The following is a 26,846-nucleotide window of genomic DNA, read 5'->3' as shown; positions in this document are numbered from 1 at the left end:
AGTCCTGGAAGCTACTATTGTGTCTGCAACCCAGGATTTGTTTCTAGCAGTGGAAACATGAGATTCCGCGGTCCAGGAGAGACGTGTGAAAGTAGGTGGAGGGATCTGTTGGGGAATCAGGTCCCATTCTGTTTGCAAATTCAGCAGTGGTGGGTGATGAGTAGGGGCATGTCTCGGCTGAGTTCAAAGACTTTTCTGCAAAGCTGATGCTAATAATCATTCATTCATACATTCACTCATTCATTCATTCATTCCTGCAATACTACTTGAGCATCTACAATACAGCAGGTTCTATTCTAGGAATGGTGAATACAGCAGTGAATAACACAGGCAATAATATTTGTCCCCCTGGAAATTATCATCTTGTTTGCAGGGAGATAGATAACAAAAAATAGAAGCACGAACATATTGTGTGTTAGGGATACCTAAAGGAGATGAAGACAAATAAGGCAGGAAATGTAGATATAAAGTTCCGGAGGTGGGTTTCTAATTTTAACACGGTGGTAAGAAGAGGCCGTGCTGAGAAGTTGATATTTGAGACAAGATCTGAAGGAAGTGAGGGAGTGAGAGATTGGGTATCTGGGGAAGGATGTTCCAGGAGGAGGGAACACCAGGTACAAAAGGCTGGAGGCAGGATCCCAGCCAAGGCGCTAAGCTCTCCCTCTCGTGTGCTCATTCAGTCCTCCCAACAACCTGACGGTATTGGTCATATTCTACACCCATTTCACAGACAAGGACTGTGAGCCTCCACTGTGGTGGAATCACCCTCCCAAGGCCAAATAGATAGGAGGTAGGAGAGTCAGGATCTGAGTGTGCCCAAGAGTGACTTCACACCCCATGCTCACAACCACCATGACATTCTGCCTCCAAATGAGGCTGCAACCTCTGGCAGCTCAAGGAGGGCTTGCGTAGGACAGACATTGATTTAATCACCAAATTTCCAGACTCTGGCACTCAAGACAGCCTGAGAAGCTGTCATGCAAATATTCCAGAGCCAGACAGAACCCGGATTCCAATCCTCGTGCCTTTCACAATCTATGCGACGTTGCACAATTTTTGAGTTTCAGTTTCCTCCTCTGAAAAGTGGAAATATTAGTTTATAGCTCGTAGGGCTGCTATGAGCATTCATGGAGCTAACACATGTAAGGGATCTACGGCAATACCTGCCACAAAGAAAGCTCGACATGTTAGTGGTTAATTTTTATTTTAGTTAAGATTTGCTTGCCTAGTACTTACTGTGTTCCAGGCTCTGTGGTGAGCGCTTTCCAGAGGTCATCTTATTTAATCCTCTGAATGACCTTGTGGGGTGGGTATTATTATCCTCGTCTGACAGATGGGGAAGTTGAGACACACAGAGATGAATTCTCTTGTCCATCGTGTTAGGAAGCTCGGGCTGCATAACAGAATAGTGTAGACTGGCGGCCTTAATTAACAGAGAATTATTGTCCCACATTCTGAAGGCCAGAGGTCTGGAATCAAGGTGTCAGCAGGGCCGTGCTTTCTCTGAAGGCTCTGGGAGAGAATCTGCTCTGTGTCTCTCTCCTAGCTTCTGGTGTTGCCAGCAATCTTCGGTGTTCCTTGACTTGTAAATGCATCACTCCCATCTCTGCCTCTGTCATCACATGGTGTTCTCCCCAAGCCTGTCTCTGTGCCTCTTGTCCTCTTCTTATATGGACACCAATTATATCAGATTAAGGGACCATCCTTCTCCAGCAGGATCCCACATTAACTTACATCTTAATTGCATCTACAAGGACCCTATTTCCGAATAAGGTTTCTAAGGGACCAGGTTTAGGAACTCAACATTTCTTTTTGGAGGACACAATTCAACCCACAGTGGTCTCCTTCACTCTCAAATGCTGCCTTCTCTTGAAGCCCTGCTCTGGGGCGCTAACTCAACCTTTTCCTTCTACGCTGCCTAGATGTGAATGAGTGTGCAAGTTCCACCATCTGCCCAGCTTATGCAACCTGCACCAACACTTTGGACAGTTACTACTGTACTTGCAAACAAGGCTTCCTGTCCAGCACGGGAGAGACACAGTTCATGGGCCCAGGAGTCGAATGCAAAGGTGAGTTCACGTCCCCTCACAGGTGGTCGGAAAAGCAGGTGGGATCTAGCTGGGTAGCAGATACAGATGCTTTTTGTTTTTGCCCCAAATATTAATTATTTATTTATTTCCTTCCTTCCTTCCTGCTTTCCTTCCTCCTTCCTTCCTTCCTCCCTCCCTTCTCTCTCTTTCTTTCTTTCTCTCTTTCCCTTTCTTTCTTTCTTTCTTTTCTTTCTCTCTCTCTCTCTCCTCTCTCTCTCTCTCTCCTCTCTCTCTCTCTCTCCCTCCCTCTCTCCCTCCCTCCCTCCCCCTCTCCCCCTTTCCTCCTCTCCCCCCTCTCTCCCTCTCTTTCTCCCTCCCTCTCTCTCTCCCTCCCTCCCTCCTCCCATCCTTTCTTTCTTTCTTCTTTGCATTCTTCCTTTCTCTCTCTCTCGCTCTTACTTTCTATTTCTTTCATCATGAGAATTATTCCTGGCCACTAAAATTTCCAATGATTATAGACTAGCATTAGGAAGAAAATTAAAATTAAAATCATGCTCCCTGTCAATATCCAGAAATAGCCACTGATTTCATTGTGAGGGCCCACTGTTTGGTCGCCTTTCCATGGAGATAGTTAGAATTTCCAATATTTATAGAGTGCCAGGTCCTGTGCGAAGTGCTTTATGTGCAATGTCACATTAAATGGACTATAGGCATTATGATGATCTCCATTGTCCAGATGAGAAAACTGAGGCTTGGAGAACTGAAATGACTTTTTTAGGGTCATGCAGTTGAACTGGGATTCAAACCCAGGTCTTTCTGACTCTACTGAGGGTGTCTCAACCACGTTACTTAGCTGCCACACACTAGCTAAGAGATGTTGGTGAAATATATTTCATCTCTATAAGCCTCAATGGTTCCATTTGTAAAACGGGCGTATAAGAGTATCCAACTCCAAGGATAGTTGGGAAGATTAAATGCAATAATGTATGCAGTGTGCTAGGCACATGTGCAGTATTAAGAGCTATATTAATATAAATAATATAAAGTAACATAATTCCCAGAAGGAGCTAAGTTCTCTGTCAGCATTCCTTATATTTAAACCCCAGTTCTCCTCTTGACAGTAAAAATCTGATTATTCCTCTGAATAAGACCATAGGTTGGCAATTTTTCTGTAAGGAGCCACAGAGTAAACATTCTGGAAGTTGCAAGTCGTACGATCTCTGTCATGACCACTCAGTGGTGGTGCAAACACAGCCAGAGATGATACAAAAATGAATGGATGTGTCTGTGTGCCAATAAAGCTTTATGTACACAAACAGATGGTGGGCTGGATTTGACCCATGGGATGTAGTTTGCTGAGCTCTGAAGAAGATGATGCATTTCTATCACTTTTGCAGTTAGTTTCCAGGGATCCCCAAACATCATTCTTTATCTTTGGGCTACAGTTCATGGGTTATTCAGTCAGCTCAGTAGTGCTGACGAACCCTGGTGTTTAAATTTGGGGTGAAATCAATATTAACCATATAGAAAATGATGGATACTACAGCAACTATTTTGTCTACTCTATGTCTTTGACCCCCAGTATGGTGACTGATACATTGTGAGTATTTAATATGTATTTGTTGAATGAAGGAATATGTACCTTATTCTTTATGTCAACTCCAAATTGAGTCATCCTTCTATTGGCAGGCACTTAGGTTTTTCTAACGTTTTACAACTTGAAAGAAAGCTGAATGAGCATCCCTGTGATCTGGGAGGGAGCTATAGGAGACTTGTGTTGAAGTTGTGCTTCTATAACAAGTACCTAGCAAGGGTTTATTTCGAGTAACTTGTCAGAGCAGGGTTGAAATAGATTTGTGGAGAGCCACCCCATGGTTCCATGACTGCACGATTCCATGGGTCCTTCAATGAGTAAATTCCTAGAATTTGCTTTGCAAGTGTCCGAGTTATCTGTTGCTGGGTAACAGACCACCTGCAAATTTAGTTGCAAATAGTAATCATTCATTATGCTCATGAATGAATCTGCTATTAGGGCTGAGTTTGGAGAGGATGGCTTGTCCCTATTCCACATAGTGTCAGTTGAGTTGGCGCAACTGGAGGCTAGAGGATCCACTTTGAAAAGGGTCTACTCACAAGGCTGGCAAGGTGGTGCTGGCTGTTTGACTGACTGCTCCCCCAGGGCTGTGGGCTGGATGTCTTAGTTCTTCCCCATTGAGCTGCATTTTCATGGCTGGTTGGGCTTCCTCAAAGTATGGCAGCTCATTTCCAAGAATGAGCATCTCAAGAGAAGAAGGAATTACATTATATTTCTACGACCTATCATGACATTCTTCTGACTAAGCATGGTATTTTTATGACCTGGTGTCACTTCCACCATAGTCACAAGCATGCTCAGATTCCAGGGGAGGGAATATAGACCCCAATACTTGATGGGTGGAGTACCAAGGTCTCACTGAATGAAGGACATATGGGAGGGAAACATTGTTTCAACCATCTTTGGAAAATACAATGGGCTTCACAAGATGAGGCAACTTTGTAACTCTGACTCTTTCTCTATCCAGATATAGATGAGTGTTCTCAAAACCCGCGACAATGTGGTCTTAACTCAATCTGCCAAAACCTGCCAGGGAGGTACAAGTGCAGCTGTTTGCGCGGTTTCTCTTCTCCTACTGGAACCAACTGGAACCTGGGAAATCCAGGTCATTTTGCCTGTACACGTAATGCTCTCAGGCTCTCAGGCATGGTCTTTGGTGGAAAGCTATCATTGAGTTGGGTACATGTGTTTCTCACTGTAGACACCCAATCTTTTGTCTGCTCACTCTCCTCCACTGCTCCTAGACATCAATGAATGCCTCTCCAGTGGGATCTTCGCAGAGCGTTCTGAGTGTTCCTACTCCTTAGGAAGCTATAGGTGCAGCTGTCGAGATGGGCTCTTCTCTAACAACTCCACCTGTGAAGGCACAGAGGGCCTGCCCTTCTTTATTTACCTACTTAATTAAGAATCACCTCATTTCATGATCCTATTAGGTAGTGATCATGATCCTTATTTTAGGAATGAGAACACGGAGGCTCAGAGAGGTGAAGTGACTTGCCAAGGGATGCACAGCTATTCGGTGGAAGAATCATGATTTGAACTCCCGTTGAGGGCCTACTGTGACTTAAGCAGTGGGTCAGGCAGTTCCTGCGAATAATGCGGGGGCTCCATCTCTATAGCGATTTTCTCTCCAGTGGACATTGGCAATGTCTAGAGACTTTTTTTTTTTTTTTTTTTTTTTTTTTTTTACATTTTTATTGATATTTTAATGGTTTCTAACATTGTGAGATTTTGGGTTGTACATTTTTGTTTGTCCTTCACCCCATATATGACTCCCTTCACCCCTTGTGCCCACCCCCCACCCCCACTTCCCGGGTAACCACAGTCCAGTTTTCTCTGTCCATGTGTTGGTTTATATTCCACATATGAGTGAGATCATACAGTGTTTGTCTTTCTCTTTCTGGCTTATTTCACTTAACATAATACGCTCCAGGCCCATCCATGTTGTTGCAAATGGGACGATTTTGTCTTTTTTTATGGCTGAGTAGTATTCCATTGTATATATATACCACATTTTCTTAATCCAATCGTCAGTCGAGGGACACTTAGGTTGCTTCCACTTCTTGGCTATGGTGAATAATGCTGCAATGAACATAGGGGTGCATAAGCCTCTTTGGATTGTTGATTTCAGGTGCGTTGGATAGATTCCCAGTAGTGGGATGGCTGGATCATAGGGCATCTCTATTTTTAATTCTTTGAGGAATCTCCATACCGTTTTCCATAGAGGCTGCACCAATTTGCATTCCCACCAGCTGTGTATGAGGGTTCCTGTTTCTCCACATCCTCTCCAACATTTGTTGTTTTTTGTCTTGGTGATTATAGCCATTCTAACGGGCGTGAGGTGGTATCTTAGTGTTGTTTTGATTTGCATTTCCCTGATGATTAGTGATGTTGAGCATCTTTTCATGTGCCTATTGGCCATCTGTATATCTTCCTTGGAGAAGTGTCTGTTCATTTCCTCTGCCCATTTTTTGATCGGGTTGTTTGTTTTTTTGTTGTTCAATTGTGTGAGTTCTTTATATATTATGGAGATCAACCCCTTGTCAGATGTATGTTTTGCAAATATTCTCTCCCAGCTGGTTGGTTGTTTGTTCATCTTGATTCTGATTTCATTTGTCTTATAAAAGCTCTTTAGTCTGATAAAGTCCCACTTGTTTATTTTTTCTTTAGTTTCCCTAGTCTGGGTAGGCATGTCATCCGAAAAGATTCCTTTAAACCCAATGTCAAATAGTGTGTTGCCTATATTTTCTTCTATGAGTTTTATAGTTTCAGGTCTCACCTTCAGGTCTTTGATCCATTTTGAGTTAATTTTTGTGTATGGCGATAGCACATGGTCCACTTTCATTCTTTTGCATGTGGATGTCCAGTTTTCCCAACACCATTTATTGAAGAGACTTTCCTTTCTCCATTGCATGTCCTTAGCACCTTTGTCGAAAATTAGCTGTCCGTATATGTGTGGTTTTATTTCTGGGCTTTCAATTCTGTTCCATTGATCTGTGTGTCTGTTTTTGTACCAGTACCATGCTGTTTTGATTACTATTGCTTTGTAGTATGTTTTGAAGTCAGGAATTGTGATGCCTCCTGCTTTGTTCTTTTTCTTTAGGATTTCTTTAGCTATTCGGGGTCTTTTGTTGCCCCATATAAATTTTAGTATTCTTTTTTCTATTTCTGTGAAGAATGTCATTGGGATTCTGATTGGGATTGCATTGAATCTGTAGATTGCTTTAGGTAATATAGACATTTTAACTATGTTTATTCTTCCAATCCACGTGCATGGGATATCTTTCCATTTCTTTATGTCATCGTTGATTTCCCTCAATAATGTCTTGTAGTTCTCATTGTATAGGTCCTTCACCTCCTTGGTAAGATTTATTCCTAGGTATTTTATTCTTTTTGATGCAATTGTAAATGGTATTATCTTTTTGAGCTCTCTTTCTGTTAGTTCATTATTAGCATATAGAAATGCAACTGATTTTTGTAGATTGATTTTGTACCCTGCAACTTTGCTGTAGTTGTTGATTGTTTCTAACAGTTTTCCAACAGATTCTTTAGGGTTTTCTATATATACAATCATGTCATCTGCAAATAGTGAGAGTTTCACTTCTTCGTTACCTATTTGGATTCCTTTTATTCCTTTTTCTTGCCTAATTGCTCTGGCCAAAACCTCCAGTACTATGTTGAACAGGAGTGGTGAGAGTGGGCAGCCCTGCCTCGTTCCTGTTCTCAGAGGAATGGCTTTCAGTCTTTCCCCGTTGAGTATGATGTTAGCTGTGGGTTTGTCATATATGGCCTTTATTATGTTGAGGTACTTTCCTTCTATTCCCAATTTATTGAGAGTTTTTATCATAAATGGATGTTGTATCTTGTCAAATGCCTTCTCTGCGTCTATTGAGATGATCATGTGGTTTTTATTCTTTGTTTTGTTGATGTGATGTATCACGTTGATTGATTTGCGGATGTTGAACCATCCCTGCGTCTCTGGTATAAATCCCACTTGATCATGGTGTATGATCTTTTTAATATATTGTTGTATTCGGTTTGCCAATATTTTGTTGAGGATTTTTGCATCAATGTTCATCAGCGATATTGGCCTGTAATTTTCTTTCTTTGTATTGTCTTTGTCTGGTTTCGGTATCAGGGTGATGTTGGCCTCGTAGAATGATTCAGGAAGTGTTCCATCTTCCTCTATTTTTTGGAATAGTTTGAGGAGGATGGGTATTAAATCTTCTTTGAATGTTTGGTAAAATTCACTGGAGAAGCCATCTGGTCCTGGACTTTTATTTTTTGGGAGGTTTTTGATTACTATTTCAATCTCTTTACTTGTGATTGGTCTATTCAGATTCTCCATTTCTTCTTGGTTCAATTTTGGGAGGTTGTATAAGTCTAAGAATTTATCCATTTCTTCTAGATTGTCCGATTTGTTGGCATATAATTTCTCATAGTATTCTCTTATAATCCTCTGTATTTCCATGGTATCCGTTGTAATTTCTCCTCTTTCATTTCTAATTTTATTTACTTGAGCCTTTTCTCTTTTTTTCTTAGTTAGCCTGGCTAAGGGTTTGTCTATTTTGTTTATCTTCTCGAAGAACCAACTCTTTGTTTCATTAATCCTTTCTACTGTTTTTTTGGTCTCAATATCATTTATTTCTGCTCTGATTTTTATTATTTCTCTCCTTCTGCTGGCTTTGGGCTTTGTTTGTTCTTCTTTTTCTAGTTCTGTTAGGTGTAATTTAAGGTTGCCTATTAGGGCTTTTTCTTGTTTGTTAAGGTGGGCTTGTATCGCTATGAGTTTCCCTCTCAGGACCGCTTTTGCTGCATCCCATATGGTTTGATATGGCATGTTATCATTTTCGTTTGTTTCCAGATAGTTTTTGATTTCTCCTTTAATTTCATCAATGATCCATTGGTTGTTCAGTAGCATGTTGTTTAATCTCCACATTTTTGTCACTTTCCCAGTTTTTTTTTCCTGGTTCATTTCCAGTTTCATAGCCTTATGGTCTGAAAAGATGCTTGTTATGATTTCAATCCTCTTAAATTTATTGAGGCTTGCTTTGTTTCCCAACATATGGTCTATCCTAGAGAATGTTCCATGCGCGCTTGAGAAGAATGTGTAGTCAGCTGTTTTTGGGTGGAGTGCTCTGTATATGTCTACTAGGTCCATCTCGTCCAGTTTTTCATTTAAGTCTAATATTTCTTTATTAACTTTTTGTCTGGATGATCTATCCATTGCTGTAAGTGGGGTGTTAAGATCCCCTACTATTATTGTGTTGTTGTTGATTTCTCCTTTTAGGTTTGTTAATAGTTGTTTTATGTACATTGGTGCTCCTATGTTGGGTGCATATATATTTATAAGTGATATGTCTTCTTGATGGAGTGTCCCGTTTATCATTATATATTTCCCTTCTTTGTCTTTCTTAACCTGTTTTATCTTGAAGTCTACTTTGTCTGATATGAGTATGGCAACACCTGCTTTCTTTTGTTTGCCATTAGCTTGGAGTATTGTCTTCCATCCTTTCACTCTGAGCCTGTGCTTGTCTTTAGTGCTAAGATGTGTTTCCTGAAGGCAGCATATTGTTGGGTCTTGCTTTTTAATCCATCCTGCCACTCTGTATCTTTTGATTGGAGAGTTCAATCCATTTACATTTAGGGTAATTATTGAAATATGAGGGTTGAATGTTGCTGTTTTGTCACTTATTTTCTGGTTCTTTTGCATTTCCTTTGTTTCTTGTCCCATTTGTTTTGGACTGCCAATTCAGTTTGGTTGTTCTGTCTTATGATTCTTCTAGTTTTCTCTTTGTTTATCATATGTGGTTTTAATTTGATTATTTGTTTAGTGGTTACCTTGAGGTTTGGGCAAAAAATCTTCTGTATGAGATAGTCCATTATCTGATAGCCTCCTATTTCCTTATACTAAGTCAATTCAGTCACTTTCCTCTTCCCCTTCTAAGTTGCTCTTGTTATACCTTATTCTATCTTGTGTTGTGGCTGTGTGTTTACAGTGATGAGGTTAAATTTATTTTTGGTGAATTTCTTCCTTTGATCTTTGAGTTTAGTATTTAAGTGGTTGCTAACCTATTCCGGTAAAGATCTACTATTTCTCTGATTTTGTCTGCCTACTTTTCTCCTTACTCCAAGCTTTGTGTTCCCTTTCTCTTCTTGTTTTCGGGCCTGAGGGCCTTCTTGAGTATTTCTTGTAGTGGCGGTCTCGTGGCCATGAACTCCCTTAGCTTTTGTTTATCTGGGAGAGTTACTATTTCTCCATCATATTTGAAGGATATTTTTGCTGGATAGAGTATTCTTGGCTGAAAGTTTTTGTCTTTTAGTATTTTGAATATATCATTCCAGTCTCTTCTAGCCTGAAAAGTTTCTGTTGAGAAATCCGCTGAGAGCCTGATGGGAGTTCCTTTGTACGTTATTTTTTGTTTTTGTCTAGCTGCCCTTAATATTGTTTCTTTGTCGTTGACCCTGGCTAGCCTTACCACTAGGTGTCGTGGTGAAGGCCTTTGTCTGTTAATATATATAGGAGTCCTGTTGGCTTCGCTTACTGGTATTTCCTGCTCCTTCCCCAGATTTGGGAAATTTTCAGCTATTATTTCCTTGAATAGGCTCTCTGTTCCTCTTTCCCTCTCCTCTCCCTCAGGAATACCTATAATTCTTATGTTACATTTTCTAATAGAGTCCGATATTTCTCGGAGTCTTTCTTCATTTCTTTTTAGTCTTAGTTCTCTCTCTTCTTCCATCTGGAGTATATCTGTATTCCTATCCTCTAAAGTACTAATTCTTTCCTCCATATTGTCAGCTCTGTTCTTTAAAGATTCCAGATTCTCCTTTATCTCCTCCATTGTGTTCTTCATCTCCATCAGCCCTGATAGGTTTTTCTTTATGATTTCAATCTCTTTTGTGAAGAAACTCCTAATCTCATTGAATTGTTTGTCTGTGTTGTCTCGTATTTCGTTGAGTGTTTTTATGATAGCTATTTTGAAATCTCTGTCATTTAGTTTATGGATTTCTGTGTCTTCGGGGTTGATTTCTGGTTGCTTGTCATTTTGTTTCTGGTCTGGTGATTTCATATATTTTTGCATTGTGGTTCCTGTGTTGGTTTTGGTTTTCCTCATCCTGGAAGTCTCTGGTTGCACTTTCCACCTGCCGCCACTGTGTGGTGGTGAAGGGCTGTGTAGTCTAAGCCCCCTGCGCTCTGCCCCAGTTTTTCTGCTGCGATCCGCAGTTTTGTTTTGTTTTGTTTTGTTTCTTTTCCCCACTGCGATCCACGGGTCCAGTCCAATTTATTCAGGTCTGCCTCGGACCGCTAGATCTGGTCGAGCTGCAGACTCCGGGTTGTGGGGAGGGGGGAGCTCTCTCTTTTGCCCTCTGGGTCCCTGACGTGGGAGGCTTCTCGTTTGCCCCTCTTTATCCGCTCTCTGGGTTGCTCAGATGTTGATGGTAGCCCTGTGGCTCCTCTGAGCCCTCTGTGCGGGAGTTTCCCACTGGTTGAGAGCGCCCGAAGAGCTGCAGTTTCCCGCCGAGGGCCGCCCCTCCCCCCTCTCTGGGAGCCGCGCGGACCGGATCGCTGATCTGATGGGGAGGGAGCGGAGTTCTCCTTACCTCTCCCCACTTCCTCCGGGGGCCCAGCACGTTCCGCTCTCAGATGTGCGGCAGTGTGGATCCCTCCGCTCCAGCTTTTGACTGTCTGGGATTCCGTTGTTTGTCTGTGGCTGTTACTTTTGTTGTATTTTGTGGGGGAAGAATTCACGGGAAAGCTCACTCCGCCATGATGCTGACGTCACTCTCTCTAGAGACATTTTTGATTGCCACAGCTGTTGTTATTGGATTGTGTGTGCTACTGTCCTCTAGTGGGTAGAGGCCAGAGATGTTGTTAACCATCTTACAATGCACAGAACAGCCTCCCCACGACCAAATGTGATCCAGTCCCAAATGCCAGTAATGCTGAGGTAGAGATACTGTGTTATAGGGAGAGCTCAGGTCTTTTTCCTAAAAGGTATTTGAATTAAGACGTGAGAGTTACCCTCATGCTCCCTCCCCTTCCATATTAAATCGGTCATCAAGTCTCAGAGAATCTAACTGCTAGATATGTCTTGAATCTCTCCACTCTTCTCCATCCTTTATTCAGGCTGCATCCGTACTGTAACAGCATCCTCACTGGTCTCTCCCTTTCTCCAGTCTTCCCCTCTCAAATCCATCCTCCACACTGCAGCCAGGATATTCTCACAAAGACACCATGGCTCCATCTTCCTGAGTCTAGGGTGGTTCTATTGTTTTCCTCTTTCATTTATAGGGAGGATGACTTCATTCAGCAGGGCATGGAGTGATCAAGCCCTTATCACATTCCCTTGACTTGGAGTCAGAGATATTCGAAGTCATCTCTGATTTTTCTGGTCCATTTGTAGCAGTTAGCTATTGCTGAGTAACAAATCACTCTGAAAGTCAATGGGTAAAAACTAGCACCATTCATTTAGCTCTTGATTTCATGCATTGGTGGTTTAGGTTGGGCTCTGCTGGTCAGTTCTTTGGGTCTCAACCATTCTTCTTCATGTGAGGAGATAATAAGCCTTCATGAATTCACAGGTAATCAATGAATCTGGATCGTGAATTATGAAGGGTTTAGAGGCAAAAGATGAGCGTAGGTGAGAACAAACTCTCAGGGTCTTGCCTGTTCTAATGAGGAGTTTGGATTTTATCCTGAGCTGCGAGGACTCTCATCAGAAGATTTGCCTGGGTCATAAACTTGCCTCTAAATGCTTCCTTTCTGTAACGACAAAAATGTGTTTAAGAAGGTGGGACCAGAGCCAGGGAAACCCATTGGCTTCAGTCAGTGGTGGGGCTGTGCACTGCAGCTGCAGCCTCAGCATCCTTCATCCTTTTGACTTAGACCAGTTTTCTGCTTAGATATGGATGGATGTTCCAGGAGCTTGACTCTTTGTGGTCCCAATTCCACCTGCACCAATATCTCGGGAGAACACAGTTGCTCCTGCCTGCCTGGGTTCTTTTTGCCTGATGTTTGGACCCCTGAGAAACCAGAGGCTTTCAAATGTACCAGTCATTCTCCCAGCCATGCTGAGGACTTCTCAGTGCATGTCAAACTACTCTGAAATGCAGCAGCTTATAACAACAACCATCTGTTCTTGCTCATGATTCCATGGGTTGACCACATGGTTTTTCTGGGGCACTAAGATGGCTGGCTGGTCCAAAGTAGGCTTGCTTACGTGACTGGTAGTTGGTGCTGATCTCTGGCAGGGCCCTCAGTGGGCCTTTCCACATGGCTTCTTGGGCTTCCTCAGAGCATGGCAGTTGGTTTCCAAGAAGGAAAGTTCCAAGAAGAAGAAAGCAGAAACTGCCAGTTCTCATAAGGCCTGGGCTTGGAAGTCCCCAAGTGTTACTTCTACCACATTCTATTGGTCACAGTCACAGGGCCAGCCTAGATCCAAAAGGAGGGGAAATAAACTCTCCATCTCACTGGGACAGCAACATGTGCATACAGGAAATGGAAGAACTGATGGCTCCATCTTCGGAGGGTCTACCATACAGCAGAACACATTTTATAGTCTTCAATCCCCGGGGAAATGCATGCTTCTTTTCATTAGAAATATTATATTTCTTCTCATTCGTTGATCTTTACTAGCTGCTGACATTGTTAGAAGCAGAACAATAGAGGCATAAAGAGGAAAGGGATCTTAGAGAGATTAACACAGCTCTAAGGGCTCTAGGAACCTTTCAGAATCCCCATCTAGGGCCAGAAAACAAGGCCATGGTCTTCCACTCTCCTTTCAGTCAAATTATCACCTCTTTTATTTGTCTTACCTATTCGGGTTTCACTTCACAAGAAGGAAGGTTTCTTGGGCCAAAAAGTTTTGAAAGCCATGCCCCTAGTCCAGCTCTATATGCAAAATATAAATTGCACCTGTGGTATGTCTGACAAGAGCTCACTTAGTCGATGCTTAAATATTTCTGGAAGTGGGCAACCTGCGGTGAAAAGAAACCCACTCCTTGGTTAGAGATGTTTTCTGTGATACCAAGAAAAAAACCACTTCCCCATGCCTTCCAACCATGTCGTTTGAGACCTCCAAATTAGTCTACGTTCCTATCACAAAGACTTCTCGTACCAACTCTCCATGGTATCGCCTGGTGCAATATACCATATACTTGTGTAAGCCCCTAGTGTGGACAGCGCCTATTTATCCCTCATGTTTTTTGAGATGACATAGAAATATGAAAGGTTTTGTCCTTACCTCCCTCCTATTCATTTTTTTATTACTTTTATTTCTTTATTTTTTTTTTTTTTTGGTGAGGAAGATTGGCTCAGAGCTAACGTCTGTTGCCAATCTTCCTCGTTTTGCTGGAGGAAGAGTGGCCCTGAGCTAACATTTATGCCCATCTTCCTCTACTTTATATGTGGGATGCTGACCTAGCATGGCTTGATGAGCGGCGTGTAGGTTCACGCCTGGGATCTGAACCCACGAGCCCTGGGCTGCTGAAGCAGAGTGTGTGAACTTACACCACAGGGCCAGACCCCTCCTATTTATTTTTTTCTGAGACATTCTATTCCATATATCCTCTGTGGATCAGAAACCTTCAGAGGGAGAAGTAACCTCTTGTTGCCACAGTGACCATACATCACCCTGTATTGGTTAAGCTGGGGTTTCTCAACTTTTGCACTATTAACATTTTGGGCTGGATAGTTCTTTGTTGTGTGTAGGGCTATTCTGTGCATTAGTGGATTGGCAGTATGTTTGGCATCTACCCCCAGATCCCAGTGACCACGAAAAATGTCTCCAGACATTGCCCAACGTCCCCTGGAGGGGCAAATTGCCCTCAGTTGAGAACCACTAGCTTAACGAAATAGAAATTTCTTACTCCCTTAACCATCCAGTATGGATATCCTTGGTCAATAGGCAGCTTTCCTCCACAAGGTGATACAGGGATCCAGTCCTCTTGCATCTCTGGTTTTCCTATGGTTAGGAACTTGGAATCCTTGGTTTCAGCCAGTGGCAGGGAAAGAGGGAGAAGACACACTCACTTCTTAACCACGTGGGCCCAGGAGTGATATGCCATACCCTCTTCCATTCTATGAGTGAAAGCTAACCACATGGCCCCGCCTAGATGCAGGGGGCTCTGGGAAATGTAGTCCCTTGTTGTGCCGCCATTTTTCAGTGACAAGGCTATGCTTTGGAAGGGGAAGCATGACTTTGTTGGATTGTTGGCCAACTCTGCCTCACTCCACAGATATTGATGAGTGCCTTGATATGTAACCTTTCGGCCAAAGGCAGTGAAAAGTGCCTTTTCAATGCAACGTGCACCAACACGCACCAGGAGCTACTTTTGTACCTGCCACCATGGCTTTGCACCAAGCAATGGACAGCTGAACTTCACAGACCAAGCAGTGGGATGCAGAGGAGAGCAGAGGGTTTGCTGGTCAACCCTGGAAAGAAGGCTATCCCTGTTCCTCTGGGTTTTTTGATCTTTTTGAGTTCTTTGCAGATATTGATGAGTGCTCCCAAGATCCATCACGGTGTGGTCCCGATTCTGTCTGCACCAACGCCCCAGGCTCCTACAGCTGTAGCTGCGTTGTGGGCTTCCGTCCCAATCCAGAAGGCTCCTGGAAACATGGCAACTTCAGCTGCGAAAGTAATCCTCTCCTTATGTGTCTTGGCAATGGAATCTGTGTCTTTCTTTGGTTGTAAAATCCTCACTCTACCCAAGCTCTGGATCCTCTTCTTACTTTCATTCATTCTCCCTTTTTATATTTTTTCACTAATACATTAATTTGATAAATTATTTTTGAAGCATTAATTAACTAATTAGTCAAACAGGCCCCTGCACTAGGTACTGGGGATTCAATCCTGGATGTGATGGACATGATATTTGCCCTCATGTAGCTTATAGTCTAGGGAAGGAAGTAGAGAGCACACACATAATTATTTAATAATTGAAAAACTGTCACGCCCTTTGGCATATTATATACCCCATTAGTGAGATATATAATATGCTCCAGGCAAGTGACATTTAAGCTGAAGCTTGAAGGAAGAGTAGGGATTATGCAGATGAAGAGTGGAGATCACAGCGTGACAGGTTATAGCATGTGCAAAGGCCCTGAGGCTAACAAAGACTGAGGACAAAGAGAATGGCATTAGCTGCATCTGAGCAGGTGGGCAGAGGTCAGATTCTGCAGGACCTTGTGTGCTGTGTGAAGAACTTTAGTCTTTCTGCTGAGAACAGTGGGGAACCGTGAAAGGTTTATGTTTTTAAAATTATGGATTATTTGATACATTAAAAATATAAGTAATTTATATGGAGGCAATGAAGTATAATAATAAAATGGATATATCCGAGGCCCTTGCCAACATAAGAACCAGAATATCATCAATGCCATTGCATTTTCTGCATGCTTCTTCTCCACTCCGTATATCCTTGTCTTCTCCCCAGAGGGAACCACTCGGAATTTTGTGTTTATAATTCCCCTACTTAAAAAAAACCCTGCCATTTACGTATCCCTAAACAATATCTTGCTTAGTTTTGTTTGCTTTGGAGCTTTACAAAAATGGTATCATACCACATATGATCTTTTTTTATTGAGATATAATTGACATATAACATTCTATTAGTTTCAGGTGTACAACATAATGATTGATATTTGGATATATTGCAAAATAATCACAATAAGTCTAGTTAACATTCGTCACCCTACATAGTTACAAAATTTCTTTTGCTTGTGATGAGAACTTTTAAGATCTACTCTCTTAGCAACTTTCAAATATGCAATACAGTATTATTCACTATTGTCCCCATGCTGTATATTACATCCCCAGGACTTATTTATTTTATAACTGGATGTTTGTTCCTCCTGACGACCGTCATCCATTTTGCCCACCCTCCACCCCCACCTCTGGCAACCACCAATCTGTTCTCTTATCTATGAGCTTGGCTTTTTTTTTTTTTTTTAATATTCCACATATAAGTGAGATCATATGATATTTTCCAGAGTTGCTCTTTTTCACTCAATAATCACACTTCCCAAAGCCCCTGATGTTGTAGCGTGTAGCTGTAGCTTGTTCATTTCCACTGTTGTATAACATGGCAATGGATGCATTTACAGCATGGGGTATGATTGTGTAAATAATAATATCTTTCTGTGGTTGACATTTGATTTGCTTGCTTTTGTTTTCGTCCTAGTGGTTCCCTTCAAGTGTAAAGAAGATATGTTACCCAACAATGAGCAGGTCCAGCTATGCCAAGAGGGAGCAGCGGTGGAGACTGAATATGTAAGTATTTTTGAAGGTTCCTAGCTCTTGAAGTTGTCCTAGAAGCCACTTAGGTAGGATGTTGTTTTGCAGTTTTAACGAAGACAAAAATATACAATGGCCTAAACCAGATAACAGTTTATTTCTCTCTTTGTAACAGTCTGAGTGTAAGCTGCTGAGAGCTGATGTGATGGCTCCATAATGCTCTGTCATCATGAACACAAGACTCCCTTGTTGTGGTCGAACATGGCTGCTCCAGCCCCTGCCATCACATCTGCATTTCAGCTTGTGGGCAAGGGAGAAGGGGAGGTGACAGGCACTGTCCTTCCCTTCAAGAGTATGACCCAGTATCACTTCTGCTTATACCTCATTGGCCAGAAATTAGTCATGTGGTCACACCTAGCTACAAGGAAAGCTGGGAAGGGAGGACATTTGCTCATCTAAAACTTGGGAATTCTCTTACTAAAAGAAGAAAGGATGTTGGAGTCTCATTACTAGTGAAGCTGTTGGTGCTGCATCTGTGTGATATGGGATGCATGTGTGATACATAGCCCCCAGGCCAGGCAAAGAGGAATCTGGACATCTGATTCTCTAATGGAGTCACTCCAGTGAGTAAAGGCTCCATGAGCATCTTCAGGAATTGGTGTAACTATTTTAAATATCAGCTTATAAACTAGCTTTGGAATTGCCATGCACTTTGGACCATTGTCATGTCTTTTTTTCATTGTGGTGAAATACACCTAAAAAATCACCATTGTAAATTATACAATTCAGTGTTATTTAGTACTCACAATGGTGTGTAACCACCACCTCTATCTATCTCCAAAACATTTTCATCACCCCCAAAGGAAACCCTGTACCCACTAGCAGTCACTGCCCATTCCCCCCACCCCAACCCCTGGTAAACACTCGTCTACTTTCTGTCTCCACAGATGTGTCTATTCTGGACATTTCATATAAATGGAATCATACGCTATGTGGTCTTTTGTGTCTGGCTCCTTTCACTGAGCAACATGTTTTCAAGGTTCATCCATGTTGCAGCATGTGTCAATGCTTCATTCCTTTTTACGGCTGAGTACTATTTCATTTGGACCACTGTTTTTTCACACATTTCCCCATCTTTTTACCCCACTAAATGGTTTTGCTGTCTATGTTTCTTTTGTTGTTCATGGAAGAGAAAGGAGCTGTGGTTCCAATTCTGATCAAATAGTGAGTTTTTATTTCTCCGAGAATTCGAGAGACTCACGAGACCTCAGGAATTTGGGACCACCCTGTATGGTGGGCTTGATGGCCCAATTTGTACCTTACATGCTTGGGGGATAGACTGATCAATGCTCACGAATGCTTTTCCCTCGGGGGCACAGGTTTCTTTTTGTGCACTAATGAACACCATCTTCAGCATCCTGGACAATGCCTGTGAGAACAAAGCCACCGTCGTTTCTCTGAAGGTAACGAGGAAGTCTTTGTAATTGTGTTTCCAGTTTCGAGCATCTTGTGGGACACTTTGGGAGCAGAAAGTCCTCTTTATAATTAATCGACTGTGAGTTAATATTTAATTTATTACAGTTGTAAGTTTTTAAAAATTAACACGCAGTAAAATTGCCCTTTTCTTTACAATCCTATGAGTTTTATCACCTGAGTAGATTTGTGTAACCACCACCACAATCAGAATACAGAACAGTTCCATCTCCCCCAAGAACTCTCTTGGGTTTTCTCTTTACAATCAGATACTCCCTCCACCACTAGCCCCTGTAAATCCCTGATCTGTTCTCTGTCATTATAGCTTTGTCTTTTCAAGAATGTGATATAAATGGAATCACATGGCCTTTTGAGTCTGGCTTCTTTCACTCAGCATAATGCCTTCGAGATTCATCAATGTTGTGTTTATCAATAGTCCCATTCCTTTTTTTCTGGTAACCATTAATGATATTTAGTACATTTACAATGTTGTCTAACCATCACCACTATCTAGTTCCAGAACATTTTCATCACCCCAAAAGGAAATTCCCTACCCGTTAAGCAGACACACCTCATCCTTCCCTTGACTGCAACCCATTCTCTTGATGAGAGAGGACAGCTGCTATTTCATTGATGAGAGACAGAGCGCAAATACACCTTTCTTTGCAGAATACGCCTGAGAGTGTTACCTCTGTGCTTAAGCAAACGTCCACGTGATCCACCTTCACCAAAGAAGAAACGTCCACCCTGGCCATAGTCTTACTGGAGACCGTGGAGAGCACCACGTTGGCAGCATTCCTGAAATCCTCAGAGAATGTCAGTCAGTCTATTCAGACGGAACGCCTAGGTAGGCTATATCCTCCACGGCAAGCTCACACCTGGGCGCTGATTTTGAGGGGTGACTTCAGCAATGTGATTCTCCATGTCTTTTCCATATACCGTTTCCCTGACTGTTTCTAACCTCTGAACTCACACAAAGCAAGCCTATTATAGTAATGACATCTCTCATTTATTGAGCATCAGGCATTGTGTTAAGAGTTTGTGGCCAGGCACTGTTTGGAGGCCGTCGTTAATTCATTCAACAAATACTCGTTGACTGCCTACTGTGTGCCAGGTGTTAAGATATGATAGTCGTTTGCTGTGTTCAAATATTTCGAGCTCTTTCTTCTGGGCCCACGTTAGGATTGTACTCCCTGGCTTGGGGTTAGGTGGAATTTTGTGATGAGTTTAAGCCAGTGAATTGTGAATGGAATAGTTGCTGGTGTGAGACCTTCCAGAGCCTTCTTTCCCTCTACTCTAGGGACAGGCAGTGTTTCAGATCACAATGTCTCCATCTGTGTGGGTCCCAGGGCAAGGAGAACACAGAGCACAGCCCCAAGTCAATTCACGATGGACACAAAGCATGAATGAGAAATCAATAATTATTTATAACCCACTAAGATTTGGGGTTGTGTGTTACTGCTGCATGCCCAATCCTCTCCTGACTGATACAGCTATGGATTTACCACCCTGAACGTGCTTGGTGGGTGACTGCATGGGAATTTCGGGTACTGTATGCCTTAACGGCAGCACCCCACTCCTGGTGTAGCTCCAGTATCAGTCACATAATCCCGGGTAGTTCCATCCTCATGGGTGCCCAGGAGGCCAAGAGGTGGAAATAGAGTGTTTGGTGAACTGCCACCAGAATTGAACAAAACTAGCCTCGTGAATTTTATATTTTAGTGATAGACCTATGGCATACCAGATAGAGCTAGTGCTACTGAGAAAAATACAGCACGCTAAGGAGGCTCGAGAGGGTCAAGATTAGTGGGAGCGTTGCTATTGTATATAGTGCGGTTAGGGGAAGTCTCACTGGGGCAGAGACCTGAGGGAAGGGAGCCGTGTAAATATTGGGAGACAGAGCAAGTGTGTTCCTTGGAACACTTGGTGAGTTCAAGGAACAATGAGCAGGCCGGTGAAAGCTGCAGCAGAAGGGGTCAGAACAGAAAGGGAGTGCAGATTTTGTAGACGAAGGTAGGGACTCAGGATTTTATTTGAGGTAAGATGGGGGGTGGGATTGGAGAGTTTGAGAAAATGCATGGCATTATCTGGCTGATATTTTTCGAGGGTACCTCTGGTAGAATTATCTATTTTGTTTTCAATAAGAGTCCTTTAATCATTGCCATGCTGCAGGTGGGAAATCTGAGGCTCAGAGAGGTTAAGTCGTTGCTCAAATTTGCACAGCTGGTGAGTGGCAGGGCTGGACTCCATCTGACTGCAGAACCCAAGCCCTCATCCACCATACTGGGCTTGCCCCGGTCCCTTTCTATTCCTTTGGCTTTGGAAAATTGCCTAAATTTGGAGTAGCCAGAGTCACAACTCTGTCGCCTTCCATCACTGTCGACTTCAATCCCATCTTTTCCTCATGCACCCCCTATGATGTGAGGGCTCACGCCTATGGCTCCACCCGAGTCTCTCATATGTTTGGTGCTACCATCCTCCTACCAATAATCAGGGGCTCAAGAGGTTTCCCGTGATGAATTGGCCTTTCTGTTCTCTCCTTTGCTTGCGACTATGGATGCGTACCCTTCTTGGACAGAAACTGAATTCAGGACCCACTCTCTGGGTGACCTCATGCAAACTCTCCCTTTCTCCTTCTAGATATTAAGACCCAAGTTATCAACAAAGAATGCGCTGAGGAGAACACCGTCTTTAACTTCAAAGCCAAAGGCGATGAGATGAAGATTTGGTGCTCCACAATTGAAGAATCTGAATCCACAGGTACAGACCGGCTCCTGAGAATCAAGGAGGGTGGTTGTGGTATATTCAATCAGCAAATATTTATCCATCAACTTCTAGGTCCCAAGTCCTGTGCCAGGTGGTGAGGGAATCTCTGATGGCAGAGGCAGAAATAGCCCATGCCCTTGGGGAGTTTTCCATCTGCTAGGGAAGGCAGACATTAAATAAATAATCTCACAATACCGGAGTACTGAAACCTTCCCTGTCCAATACAGCAGCCACTGGCCACACTTTGTTATTGAGCGCTTGAAATGTGGCTAGATTGTGAGCATAGAATACATACCAAATTTCAAAGGCTTGGTACAAAAAACAGAGGATGTAAAACATCTCATTAATAATTTTTCTAGGGGCCGGCCCGATGGCGCAAATGGTTAAGTGCACGTGCTCCGCTGCGGCGGCCCAGGGTTCGCCGGTTCGGATCCCAGGCGCGCACTGACGCACTGCTTGGGAAGCCACGCTGCGGCAGCGTCCCACATAAAGTGGAGGAAGATGGGCACGGATATTAGCCCAGGGCCAGACTTCCTCAGCAAAAATAAGAGGAGGATTGGCAGATGTTAGCACAGGGCTGATCTTCCTCACACACAAAAATATAATAATAATTTTTGCTACTGATCATGTGTTGAAATGATAATATTTTGCATGTATTGAGTTAATATATTATTAAAATGAATTTTACCCGTTTTCTACTTTTCTGAAATGTGGCTACTAGAAAATTTAAAATTGCATATGTGGCTCATACTATGTTTCTAGCAGACGGCGCTAATCTGTATCAAGGGTTGGCAAACTTTTCCTGTAGAGGGCAGGTTAGTAAATATTTTAGGCATTGAGGGCAATACAATTTGTGTTGCAACCATGCGACTCTACTGCTGTGGGGCAAAAGCATTCACAGGCAATATGTAAATGAATGGGTGTGGCTGCGTTGCAACAGAACTTTTATTTACAAAACACAGGCAATGGCCAGATAAGCCTGTACATTGTCCACCACCCCGATCTACATGCTCTCTGGAGGGCACAGACCTAGGACACATCCTGGGAGACCCCCAACGTTGAAAGGGGAAGCCCACCAAAGAGATTAAACAAGAATGACCACAAATGTGGGAGGGGAACTTATTTTCCACTGCTGAGTTGAATCGTCCTTTAAAAACACAAATTCAAATTTGTTTTTAAGTATAGCCAAGATTTCTCCAGGTGATAGCACCTCAGGATTTTTTTCTATGGTTCTATGAGGGTCACCAACCAGAAGCCCACCCATGTTTTAATCCTCAGAGCAGGCCAGTGAAGGTGCAGGAATGCATGGGATATTACAGTGCATATACTAATAAATACTGAGCAAATGATTCCCTTTTTTTTTTTTTTTTTGCATTTGTGGCAAATCGCAGGGACCACTGGGGTGGCATTTGTCTCCTTTGCGGGTATGGAGTCTGTTTTGGATGAGAGCTTCTTCCAAGACCCTCGGACCTTCTTGGGCAACTCCAAGAGGAAGCTGAAGATGAATTCTCGCATCGCTGGGGGCATCATGACCGGGAAGAAGAAAGATGGCTTCTCCGACCCAATCATCTACACTCTGGAGAACATCAAGGTTTGTGAAGAGGTCTCCACTGAGCCCCCATCTACCCGTTGAGAACTCCCCATCCCCTAGTGGGCTTAACTCTTATTTTTGTTTATTGAGGTAACGTTGGTTTATAATATTATATAAATTTCAGGTGTACATCATTATATTTTGATTTCTGTGTAGACTATGTCATGTTCACTACCCAAAGACTAATTACTGTCCATCACCACACACAGGTACCCTGTCACCCCTTCTGCCCTCCTCCCTCCCCCTTTCCACTCTGGTAACCACTAGTCTAATCTCTGTATCTATGTGTTTGTTTATTGTTGTTGTTGTTGTCTTTATCTTCTATTTATGAGGGAGATCATACGGTATTTGACTTTCTCTCTCTGACATTTCTTTTAGCATAATACCCTCAAGGACCATCCATGTTGTTGCAAATGGAAAGATTTCATCTTTTTTATGGCTGAGTAGTATTCCATTGTGTATATATACCACATCTCCTTTATCCATTTGTCCATTGATGGGCACTTAGGTTGTTTCCAAGTCTTGGCTATTGTTAATAATGCTGCAATGAACATAGGGGTGCAAGTATCTTTACACATTCATGTTTTCACGTACTTTGGATAAATACCTGGCAGTGGAATAGCTTAACTCTCATTTTTAATGGGGACCCATTAAGGTGGCAAGCTTCCACAATTTCTAGCAACTTAAGCCAATCCTCAAAACCCACCTCTAGAGGAGTAAACTTTCCTATTTCTATGTGGCGTTCTTCCATTCATCAGCAGGCAAGATTTAGGTTAGGTTAAGTAACACTGATGCAGGAATATTTACAGAGACTTTAGTTACATTAGCTATGACCAAGTCAGTGGGAGAGACAGATCTGACATCCAAGACATTTCTTCTCATGACTGCACAATGAAATGGCAGCGTTTTCCTCCATCCCCTATAGAGCATACCTGCATCTTCTTGCCCCAGATGACTTCAGGTTGGCCACACTGCATCCATTCAAGAAGGATTCTCAGGTGACCAGGGACTTTGATTTTTTCAGCCAAAGCAGAAGTCTGAGAGCCCCAACTGCGTTTCCTGGAGAATGGATGCAAAGGGTGGCAGGTGGACGCCATCTGGCTGCGTGATCCTTGAAGCTTCTGAGACGCATACTGTCTGCAGCTGTAATCGAATGGCGAACCTGGCCATCATCATGGCTTCTGGGGAGCTCACGGTCAGTACTGATGCTCTGTTTCTTGCTCCCCAAATCCAATGGGAAAATATTGACTAAACATGCATGGTGTGCCTCTCATGGCCTTGTGTGTTGTGGGAGGAGTCATGGGGGCACAGAAGGGGTGTGTGCCATACCTCTGCCCTTGGAGAATTCATGGTCTTGTTGGGAAGCCATGACCCTCATATGTCAGATGAGGAATGACCCTAAACAGGTGCAGGCACAGTAAAAATCACAGATCCCATTTACTGAACACTTATCTTGTTCTGGACCCTTTATTTTAAGTGTTTTTAGACCCATTGCACAGGATAAGAGACTGAGGCTCAGTAGCCTTCTAGTAATTGGAAGGTGGGATTCTATTCCAGGACAGTCTGGCTCCAGAAGTCTCTTTCCACTGAACCATACAAATGGTGCAAGAGGTTGCGCTGTAGGAATTCAGAGGTGTTTCAGTGAGATCTGGTGACAGATCAGGGAAGAAATGAAGAACAAAGTGAGCCTTGGTGAGCAGGCAGATTTGGGAGAGAGGAAAGACATCCTCATTAGTGCTGTGGTGAGTTTCCTTACCTCTCATGCAAGATCTGAGGTGAATTCTCTGCCAGGGAGGCCCTAACTTCTAGTTAGAGGAATATGGGGCTTAGGACTTGAGAGACCTGGATCCAGAGCAAGACCAGCCGAGTTTCAAGTCCATCTCTGTCACTTCCTAGCTGTGTTAACCCAAGATATATATAATATAATGTTTATATATTGTATAATTATACATATAATTATTAATATTATAAAATACATATAAAATTTCATATACCTATATGTTATAGATGTATTACATATATATGCATTATAATACCTATGAATTATAATACATATATATAATTTCAGGAATATTGAAATGAACGTGCAAATGGACACAAAACTGTTTTTTCCATGGAGTTATTCTGCATCTCTGTCATTTATTTAAAATTTACTGAATTGTAAAATATCTCCCACATAGATCAGAACTGGGTAACCTGGAGATGTGTGCTCTGACAATACATCGTTTTCCATGGAAGTACTCATTTTTCTCTACACCATAGATCTCATCCAGTCTCACAGCCATAAACACCATTTATTAGCAATGACCCCAAAATACTAAACAATGTGCAGTCCAGCCCCCTTCCTGAATTCTAGACTCATATAACCAACCACCTACCTAGTGCCCCCACTGAGATGTCTAATAGATGTCACAAATGTAACGTGTTCCAAACTGAGCTTCTGATCCCCCCGCCTCTCATTTCCATGGAGGGTCCCCTATCCTTCTATTGCTCAGCACAAGGCCGTGGAGTTATCCTTGACTCTGCCTTTCTTCTTACCCTTCATCTCCGATCTGTCAGCAAATCCTGTTGACACTTCCTCAGAATGTATCCAGAATCTGATCGCCTGTCTGTTCCTTTGTTGCTTCTATTCTGTTCCAAGTCCTATTGTCTGTAGCCAGGATTATGGAAATAGCCTCATAAAGGGTCTTTCTGCTTCCCCTCTTGCCTTTTCCCTGCCCCACCTTTGGTCTGTTCTCCTTGCAGCAGCCAGAGGGCGCCTGTGAACTCCTGAGTCGGGTCACATGCCTTCTCTGCCTACAAACCTCTATGGCTCCCACCTTACTCAGTAAAAGCCAAAGTCACCTGATGGCCCACAAGGCCCTGTACGATCTGACCCTCTTTTCCTCCTTGACCTCATCTTCTGTTAATCTCACTTCCCTCTGCTCCACCCATGCTGGCCTGCTCAGGATTCTTCAGACACGCCAAGCTCACTTCCTCTTTAGGAATCTTGACCTGGATGCTCACTCTGCCTTGAATGTACTTGTCCTGATACCCACATGGCCAACTCCCTCACCTCCTTCAAATCTTTGTTCCAATCATTTGTTATCAATAGTATTTCCTCTGGCAACTCGATTTCGTACTGCCTCCTTTTCTCCTACCCTGACATTCATGCTTCTCCTGCCCCTAATCCTGATTTTCTTTTCATAGCGCTTACCACTTCCTAACATGCTATAACTTCCTTATTTATTTATGGTCTTCCATCTCACACTAGAATGTCTTATTTTTTCACTGACATAGTCCAAACTCAATTAACTAAGATCCAGTGGCTTAATTAAATAGGGAATTATTTTTTTTGCAAGAATAGAAGCCCAGAGTTAGGTGTTGCTGGTATTGGTTCTATTGCTCAGTGGTATTGTAAAGGATTTAGGCTCTTCCCGGTTTTCCAATCTGCTAGCAGCATGTTGGCTTTTCATCAAAATGTTTTTTATGGTTGCAAGGTGGGTGCCATAGCTTCAGACATCACGACCATGTTCAAGGCAGAAAGAAGAGGGATGGGGCAGAAACAGCAGCCTCTCCTTTCATGCCTCTCCCTTTAACAGGAAACAGAAGCTTTTCCCAGAAACCCCTCAGCAGATTTCCCTCTCACCTATTTGGTCAGAACTGTGTCACATGACCACTCCTAGTTACAAAAGAATTTGACAAAACAAGTATTTGGCTTTCTAGCTTCTAGAGCGAGAGCTATCAGTGGTGAAGAGGTTAAGAATGGCTTTGGAGTTTGCCTGCAGTGCCTGCCATGCTAGAGATAATCACTGTTAACATTTTAAGGTTTATCCTTCTAGTCTGTGTTGCCATATTTCTCTCTCTCTGTATTTATAAGACCCATGCCCCTATAGATATGACCCCTGGGATCATGTTTGTACTAATCTTGGTACTGATTCCAGTTCTGATTTCTCCCTCACAGGGTTAAAGCTCTTTCTTGCTTTCAAATACACTATGAAGCAACATTTGAGGACAGCAGGTGCCGGCAGGAGCTGACGCTGAAATCTTCTCTTCATGGCTTAATGTGGAATTGCAGATCTCACCAGCCCCAGGACTCTCTGGGTGATTCAGAGCACTGATGGGTGGGGCGCTCTTCCCACGTTCCATGCGCTGGTGAGAAACAAGACTTTCTG

At 42.8% G+C, this 26,846-nt stretch overlaps 1 pseudogene; it reads left to right on the top strand.

Annotated features, from left to right (window-relative positions):
* Positions 1-26,846, top strand: LOC131401952 (adhesion G protein-coupled receptor E1-like; annotated as a pseudogene).

The sequence above is a fragment of the Diceros bicornis genome (assembly GCF_020826845.1).
Source record: "Diceros bicornis minor isolate mBicDic1 chromosome 27 unlocalized genomic scaffold, mDicBic1.mat.cur SUPER_27_unloc_1, whole genome shotgun sequence".
NCBI lineage: Eukaryota > Metazoa > Chordata > Mammalia > Perissodactyla > Rhinocerotidae > Diceros > Diceros bicornis.
This window is presented reverse-complemented; position numbering and strand designations above follow the sequence as displayed.